Raw genomic sequence first — 9,421 nt, 5'->3', positions numbered from 1 at the left:
GCGGCCGGAACGACGGTCGGACGGCGGCCGAGGGAGAGAGGGGAGAGCGTTTTGGTTTTTTTTACTTTTGCTTAAAATGAAATAAAAAAGAAAAAAGTGGTACGTATAGATATAGGTTAGGTAAAATCACACTTAGGTCCCTAGGTTTAGCATTTTTTTACATTTTGGTCACCTATAGAGACTAAATATGTTATTTTCCTTTTTTCTTACGTGTTATATAATTTTTGGTATATTCACTGTTTAGTCCCTCTAACTTTAGCATGTTTTTGCATTCTGGTCATCGTGAGGACTGAAACTGTTATTTTCCCTTTTCTTTGCATGTTATATAATTTTTGATCTATTTATTGTTTAGTCCCTATAAGTTTAGCGTGTTTTTAAACTTTGGTCATATGTAGTGACTGTTTAAATTTTATTTTGATTTGACAGGACTAATTTTATATTTTTCTCATTTTAGTTTGATAGGGTATTTTAGGCTTAAATAATTTGAATAATTGGTTTTAGGTCCCTTAAACTTCCACTTGGTTTTACATTTTAATCAAGAACCTGTTTTTGTTTTTTTTTTCAGATTTGGTCATTAAATTTTAATGCATTTTAATTTAGCCCTTATCATATGTTTAATTTATTTTTTTATTTTGGTAATTTGATATTCATGCAATTTGATCCTTGTATTCATGTTTATTTTATTTTTATTTTTATTTTATGTTTTTTCTTTTTTATCTCAATTTATTTAATTAGGTTTATTAGTTGTTTTAATATTTCATAGTTTTTTATTAACTAGTCTTTTAGATTTTGTCTTTAGATTAGGTGGATAAATCAAATTGTACCTAGAAATTAGGATGGCACTCTAGTTTTTAATTAGGGAGTAATTCGGGTCGAGTTTTCGTATAATATGCCTGATTACTCGAGTCAATTGCTCGACTTTTAAAATTTGTTAATCATCAACATTTTCGGAAAAAAACTATTTTAATTTAATCCCATTTTTTAATAGGTTAATTTAGATAATTCTTAGGATTTTGATTTGTTAATTAGTCCGTAAATTTTAGGAGTTATCGATTTAGGCTCCTGAACTTCTAGTCCCTTAGAACTCGATATTTTTTATCTTTGACCCTTTAGTCCTTAAAATAAAATTAGACTTTTAAATTAACATAATCAAATAGGTTAAATAGAGTCTCCACTTTTAGCTAGATTTCAATATAGTCCTCTTAATTTAGGGAATAATTCGAGTTGGCCCTAGCCTAAATGCTCAAAGGACCATCTCAATTATTCTATTTAATAATTGATTAAAAATAAAAAAGGTTAATATTAGAACCTACATTTTAGGCTTGAACCTCTATGTTCCTTAATTTTCATAATTTGACGCTTTAAGATATAAAAAGGCTTAATTTACCCTTAGTTTAATTGGGATGAATAAAATTTTGTTTGATTGCATTCTATTTTTAAACTTAAGGCAATGTTCATTTATTAGGGAATTAATAGTATATCTCCCGCAAGTATGCTCAGGTGGTCACTACTAGTGATTCCCGAAATAGGTCGACATCCTTTTCAAAACCGCATCATGATTTCTAAAATATCGAGGGAATATTCGGTTATTGGGCACAATAGCTGATCTCTCGCATTCATGCTAGGGGGCGAACGCTATCGACCTTAATAAATGAATATCCTTTTCAACTTTACATCCGTAGTGATTTTTAAATTGGCATAATGCAAACAAATACCCTAACGTTTAACAATATATGCAATTTTTCCCATATTGTTTTTTTAGAACATTTGACCTCCCCACATTTCATTTTAGGTCAAAAAACACCCTCGTTGGATGAAAAGCGTTAGTCAACTGACAGTGACTCAGCAAGAACATGTGGAGGGAGATACTGATGTGGCATGTCCATATATATTATATGAAGACGTGGCAGATCCATGTATACTAAATGCTGACGTGGCATGTACACGTGTGATGCCATGTCATTATTTTTTAAAAGAAAATTAATTAATAATAAATAATTATTTTTTACTAAATTAGTAACCAATCAGATGTTGCCACGTGGCACATGGATTTTTTTATTAAATTAAAAAAAATGAGGGATTAAAACCTCCACAAAATTTTGTAACTCATGTGATTTGAACCTGGGTCTAAAGGATGAAAAGCTTAGCGCCTAACCACCATGTAAAATAACTTGATTGTTAATATTAGGCTAATAACATTATTTAAGGTATATTGTAGCCAATAAAACCACCACTAACACAAGTACTTTTTTTCAATTATAGTTAGATTTAAATTGTTAAAATTATTTGAGTCAATTTAAATTCATATTTAAATTATAGTGATTTTTGCAAGTGTGAAAAGGATTTGGGTTCTTGCAAAACATGGCATTAGAAGCATTGGTTTACCCTCTAGATTGATTTACCTATGGTTTCAAGGACCACTTTTGTAACACCCCAACCCGTATACGACCCGAATACGAATCTGAGATATCACATCAACTGTTAAAAAACATGTATATTTATAAAAACAATAAAAATTTAAACTTTCATTAACAAAAAGTTATTCTTTTACATCAGTATGTTTAAAACATTACCAAACTCGATCAGAGCATACATACTTAACAACTTTGTTTACATGCAAACCAATTTACTTCATAGCAAGACATACTGTGTAATTTACTTCTGATATGACCTTTAAGCGGATATATATTGTTCCTTTGAACTTAGTTTTGATCCTCCTGCTTCTCAGTACCTACGTGTAAATCACTTACACGCTAAGTCATAGACTCAGTAAAGCATAAAATATAATAATAATGCATTTCCTATAAATATGAGCATATAACAAATCATTTAATTATATCACATGTACTTCAGTGTAAATAATAATAACATGATAACATATAACAATAACAATACTTTTAATACCTATTGTAAGCCCATGTACATTACTGAGAACTTAAGGTATGTGAGTACATTGAGGTTGTGCACTATTATGTTGTCACCACAGCTCAATCGATGTCCCGAAGGACCAGTCCATATGTTCCGAAGAACATAGGTAATCAGTCCATATGTTCCGAAGAACATAGGTAAACAGTCCATATGTCCCGAAGAACATAGTTAAACAGCCCATATGTTCCGAAAAACATAGGTAACCCTCGACTCTTGGCATGCCAACTATACCCCTAGCTCTCATATCACATAACATGGGCATTATCATTATGCTTCATTTATTCATGCATTCATATCATTGCTCTTATGATCACATATTTCTTTTCTTCTGTCACATACCATATGTATGTGCAAACATCTATCTCATATCATATATCATGTATCACATGTGCATGTAATCATATAAATTGTATCATATAGCTTATATCATTTCTCATGAGTTCATATAAACACGTATGTCATATATTATTCACATATGTTCATACCAATCATGGTCACATATATAATAACATATACCCATTTTCATGTACTCATGCACACATAAGAATCACATCAATCATATAACATTTTAGGAGTCACTTCTTACCATAGTAACTCCGTCACTGGCTCATCACAAGCCAATGTTTATTCAATAACATAAGTACAAATTAAATTTGCACTCACCTTAGCCTTACTTACTTTGGTCAATCTTAATTCTTCGATTGATCCGGAACATGATTACGTTCTACATCTACAAAACAATACATAGATCCATATCAATATTCTAATTGATATACTCTAATCTTCCCTTTCTTAAACTAAAGGAAATACTACTTTCATTCATTATTTAAGATAGGTATCGGTACCCTCTATAGGGTATCGATACATCCCTCAACTGAGGTATCGATACCCCCTAGGTATCGATACCTTAATTGTATTCTGTAAAATTTTACTTTGGAGGTATCGGTACCTGTTGAATGGGTATCGATACCCCTAGCCCAGAATTCACATTTTCAGCACAAAAATTACTTCATTTCAGCTCAATACTTTATATTTCCTCCCCTTTTATGTTATTAACTCAAATATACATACTTAAACCAATTTATACTCATTTATCACATCTTAAACCTCAAATTCCTATTCTTCATATAGAAATCAACAATCATACTAAATTATCAAGATATTTTAAATCCAATTCTATCACTTCATATCTCTTAATTTAGTTGATGACAAGTCAAATTATATCTCAAAGTTCTTTTATCAACTCTTTTTCAGAAATTCATTTAGAAAATTCTTATCTTTAATCTCTCATAACTTCTTCATCTTTTGATTATAAGACAATTTAAGCTTTCCTTAAGCTTAAGTATCACCTAAGGATCAAAACTCATACTTAAAATCAACAAAAACCAATTAACCAGAAAACTCACCTTTGCTCCCTTGGGTTCACGATGGAGAAGAAGAAGAATGAAGAGATTTCTGGAGAAATCTATCAACCTTATCTCCGTATATATCCTTATCTTATCCATTTCTAAGTCAAATAACCATTTTGCCCTTTAATTCTTTTAATAATTACTAATAACCCTTCAAGAAATATTTTCAAATAAGTCATCGAACTATTCAATTATTTTACTTAAATTACCAAATTATAAAATTTTACAATTTAGTCACCAAACGACTTAACTTTTTAAACTCGCACTCGTACTCATACACTGTGCGATTCATCTGTTTTAGATTCAAGAATTTTTGTTTCATTTGTCTGATAAACTGGTCTCCTATATACTTGTGCTTAAATTCTTCTAATAATAAGGACCAGGTCACTTGGTCATTTGTCATTCTCAGAGTGACATTCATCCACCAGATTCTTGCTTACCCACGAAGCAAGAAGACCACTCCATCTAATTTCTCCACATCAGAACAGTGGAGTCCATCTAATATAATCTTTACATCATTGAGCCAAAGTTCTGTAGCAACAGGACCTTCCTCAGCTTCACCTTTGAATTCAGGAGCTCCTAATCTTTTTAACTCATTTGCTACATTCATCCTCTGAGTAAAGGAAATAGGAGGCTGGAAACTCGTTAGAATAGCGTCCAACGTCCTGAAGAAAACATTTTGATCTTGTACAGACACTCCAGTAGGTGCATGTTCTTCACCTTGCCTGGCCATGGTAGGTGAATTACTACTCTCGGCGGGTCGATCATCTCCTGCTTCACTTCGAGAGCTATCATGTCCGGACATCTAATAAGATACAACCATATAAATTTATTAGAAAAACAACATACTTATTACTCTTGTCAGATCAGAAGTTTTCACATTTAAGTTGGCATATACACCTATAAAGACACTCTAGACTTCGATTTATGCCTAGAATCGGTAAAACTGTAGCTCTGATACCATTATATGTAAAAACTTCTTATCTGACAAGAGTAATAAGTATCTTGTTTTGCTAATAAAGTTATATGGTTGTATCTTATTAGATGTCCGGACATGATAGCTCTCGAAGTGAATCGAGAGATGATCGACCCGTTGAGAGTAGTAATTCACCTACCCTGGCCAGGCAAGGTGAAGAACAGGCACCTACTGGAGTGCCTGTACAAGATCAAGATGTTTTCTTCAGGGCGTTGGACGTTATTCTGATGCGTTTTTAGCCTCTTGCTTCCTCTACTCAGAGGATGAATGTAGCAAATGAGTTAAAGATATTAGGAGCTTCTGAATTCAAAGGTGAAGTAGAGGAAGGTCATGCTGCTGTGAACCTTTGGCTCAATGATGTAAAGATTATATTAAATGGACTTCCACTATTCTGATGTGGAGAAATTAGATGAAATGGTCTCCTTGCTTTGTGGGCAAGCGAGAATCTGGTGGACAAATGTCACTCTGAGAATGACAAATGACCAAGTGACATGGTCCTTATTATTAGAAGAATTTAAGCACAAGTATATAGGAGACCGGTTTATCAAACAAATGAAGCAAGAATTCTTGAATCTGAAACAGATGAATTGCATACTGTATGAGTACGAGTGCGAGTTTAATAAGTTAAGTCGTTTTGTGACTAAATTGTAAAACTTCCGAATTTGGTAATTTAAATAGAATAATTGAATAGTTCGATGACTTATTTGAAAATATTTCATGAAGGGTTATTAGTAATTATTAAAAGAATTAAAGGGCTAAATGGTCATTTGACTTAGAAATTGATAATATAAGGATATATACGGGGATAAGGTTGAGAGATTTCTCTAGAAATCTCTTCATTCTTTTTATTCTCTACCGTGAACCCAAGGGAGCAAAGGTGAGTTTTCTAGTTAATTGGTTATTTGTTGATTTTAAGTATGAGTTTTGATCCTTAGGTGATGCTTAAGCTTAAGGAAAACTTAAGTTGTCTTATAATCAAAAGATGAAGAAGTTATGAGAGATTAAAGATAAGAAGTTTCTAAATGAATTTCTGAAAAAGAGTTCATAAAATAACTTTGAGATGGAATTTGACTTGTCATCAACTAAATTAAGAGATATGAAGTGATAGAATTGGGTTTAGAACATCTTGAAATTTTGGTATGATTGTTGATTTCTATATGTAGAATAGGAATTTAAGGTTTAAGATATGATAAATGAGTATAAATTGGTTTAAGTATGTGTACTTGAGTTATTAACATAAAAGTGGAGGAAATATGAAGTATTGAGCTGAAATAAAGTAATTTTCGTGCTGAAAATGTGAATTCTGGGCTAGGGGTATCGGTACCCATTCAACAGGTATCGATACCTCCAAAGTAAAATTTTATAGAATGCAATTAGGGTATCGATACCTAGGGGGTACTGATACCTCAGTTGAGGGATGTTTCGATACCCTATAGAGGGTACTGATACCCTATAGAGGGTACCAATACCTATCTTAAATAAGAAATGAAAGTAATATTTCCTTTAGTTTAAGAAATGGAAGATTAGAGTATATCAATTAGAATATTGATATGGATCTATGTATTGTTTTGTAGTTGTAGAACGTAATCATGTTCCTGATCAATCGAAGAATTAAGATTGACCAAAGTAAGTAAGGCTAAGGTGAGTGCAAATTTAATTTGTACTTATGTTATTGAATAAATATTGGCTTGCGATGAGCCAGTGACGGAGTTACTACGGTAAGAAGTGACTCCTAAAATGTTATATGATTGATGTGATTCTTATGTTTGCATGAGTACATAAAAAATGGGTATATGTTATTACATATGTGACCATGATCAGTATGAACATATGTGAATAAGATATGACATACGTGTTTACATGAACTCATGAGAAATGATATAAGCTATACGATACGATTTATATGATTACATGCACACATGATATATGATATGAGATAGATGTTTACACATACATGTGGTATGTGACAGAAGAAAAAAACATGTGATCATAAGAGCAATGATATGAATACATGAATAAATAAAGCATAATGATAGTGCTACTGTTATGTGATATGAGAGCTAGAGGTATAGTTGGCATACCAAGAGTCGAGGGTTACCTATGTTCTTCGGAACATATGGACTGTTTACTTATGTTCTGCGGGACATATGGACTGTTTACCTATGTTTTTCGAACATATAGACTCATTACCTATGTTTTTCAGAATATATGGACTAGTTTTTCGGGACATCGATTGAGCTGTAGTGACATCATAATATTGCACAACCTCAATGTACTCACATACCTTAAGTTCTCAATAATGTACATGGGCTTACAAGAGGTATTAAAAGTGTTGTTATTGTTATATGTTATCATGTTATTATTCTTTACACTGAAGTACATGTGACATAATTGAATGATTTGTTATATGCTCATATTTATAGGAAATGCATTATTATTATATTTTATGCCTCACTAAGTCTTTGACTTAGCGTGTAAGTGATTTACACGTAGGTACTGAGAAGCATGAGGATTAAAGCTAAGTTCAAAGGAACAACATATCTCTACTCAATTCAAAGGAACAACATATCTCTGCTCAAAGATCATATCAGAAGTAAATTACACAGTATGTCTTGTTATGAAGTAAATATGTTGGAATGTAAACAAAGTTGTTAAATATGTATGCTCTGATCGAGTTTGGTAATGTTTTAAACATACTGATGTAAAAGAATAACATTTTATTAATGAAAGTTTAAATTTTTACTGTTTTTATAAATATACATGTTTTGAACAGTTGATGTGACATCTTGGATTCGTATTCGGGTTGAATACGAGTTGGGGTGTTACATTTAATCACCCGGTATTACGGGTTGGGGTGTTACATTTAATCACCCGGTATTGAGGATGTTACAACTTTCCCGGAGGAGGATCTTGGGGTTATGATTTTGGCTTCCAAGAAGAAGATGAAGCTCTTACTTTGATTCTTGAAAGTAATTTAGAACAACAAGAGAATCATCATCATTATCTGCATACAAATTGGGGTTCCTCTTATACTTCAGTCATGCAACAACATGCAAATGAACTATGGGATCCTTAATCTTCTTCATCCAAAGCTTGCACTCCGATCAGTCTCTCCCTGCCCCTGCAGGTGTTGGTTTCCAAGATCCAACAGAACCTTAACAAGCTTACAGTGCAACAACAACGACGACCAACGGTACTAGACGAAAACGTCGTCGCACCTGGAGCTGCAAGAACAAATAAGAGCTGGAGAACTAGAGAATGACTCATATCGTTGTTGAACGCAATCGCCGGAAACAAATGAATGACTAACTGGTTGCGATTAGAGTTCTGATACCACCTTCTTATGTTCAAAGGGTAAGTTTTTATCTCTCTCACACAATTTTTGTTTGATAATTTCAATTAATAAAAAATATTAACCTTTAAAACAAGTTTATAAAACCCTAATCAAACACCTACTTATTAACGTAATATAACCGTTTTTGTTTATGAACAGTAAAAGGCATTGGGTTAAGAACTTGAGAAATTACTGACTTTCATGAATCATGGAAACCATTTAGATTTATAGACTATGTCAGGTACATATATTTCTTTATTATACAACAAACTAATATATGCATTAGCCATTTCCAGGGTGATCAAGCTTCTATAATTGGCGGGGCGATTAATTTCGTGAAGGAATTAGAGCATCTCTTGCAGACCATGGAGACTCATAAGAGGATCATTCAACAGCCAGAACACAACGGACACCTTTCTCCCTTCGCTGAGTTTTTCATCTTTCCACAATTCTCCACTCGTGCAACGTCTCAGTGCAACAATTCACCGTCGTCCATAGCGGCTGATCAGCCTACGACCACCGCTGTCGCTTCTGCAGAAAGCGTTTAATGCAAAGAAGCCTACAACCAAAGAATAAGAGAAGTTCCAAAGCTAGGACTCAGACTCAAAAGATTAAATCGATTTATTTTTTATTTTTTAAAGTTTATAAATTTAAAATTAATTATAATTTTAAATATGAATTTAAGTTGACTCAAATAATTCTAACAATTTAAATATAATTATAATTTAAAAAAGTACTTGTGTTAGTGGTTGTTTTATTGGCTACAATATACCT

At 32.5% G+C, this 9,421-nt stretch overlaps 1 pseudogene; it reads left to right on the top strand.

Moving 5' to 3' along the window:
- The first annotated feature begins 2,361 nt into the window (after positions 1–2,361).
- LOC120151339 lies at positions 2,362–9,195 on the top strand (annotated as a pseudogene).
- Positions 9,196–9,421: the final 226 nt, after the last annotated feature.

This window comes from Hibiscus syriacus, unplaced genomic scaffold (genome assembly GCF_006381635.1).
Source record: "Hibiscus syriacus cultivar Baekdansim isolate YM2019G1 unplaced genomic scaffold, ASM638163v2 tig00111053_pilon, whole genome shotgun sequence".
Taxonomy (NCBI): Eukaryota; Viridiplantae; Streptophyta; class Magnoliopsida; order Malvales; family Malvaceae; genus Hibiscus; species Hibiscus syriacus.
This window is presented reverse-complemented; position numbering and strand designations above follow the sequence as displayed.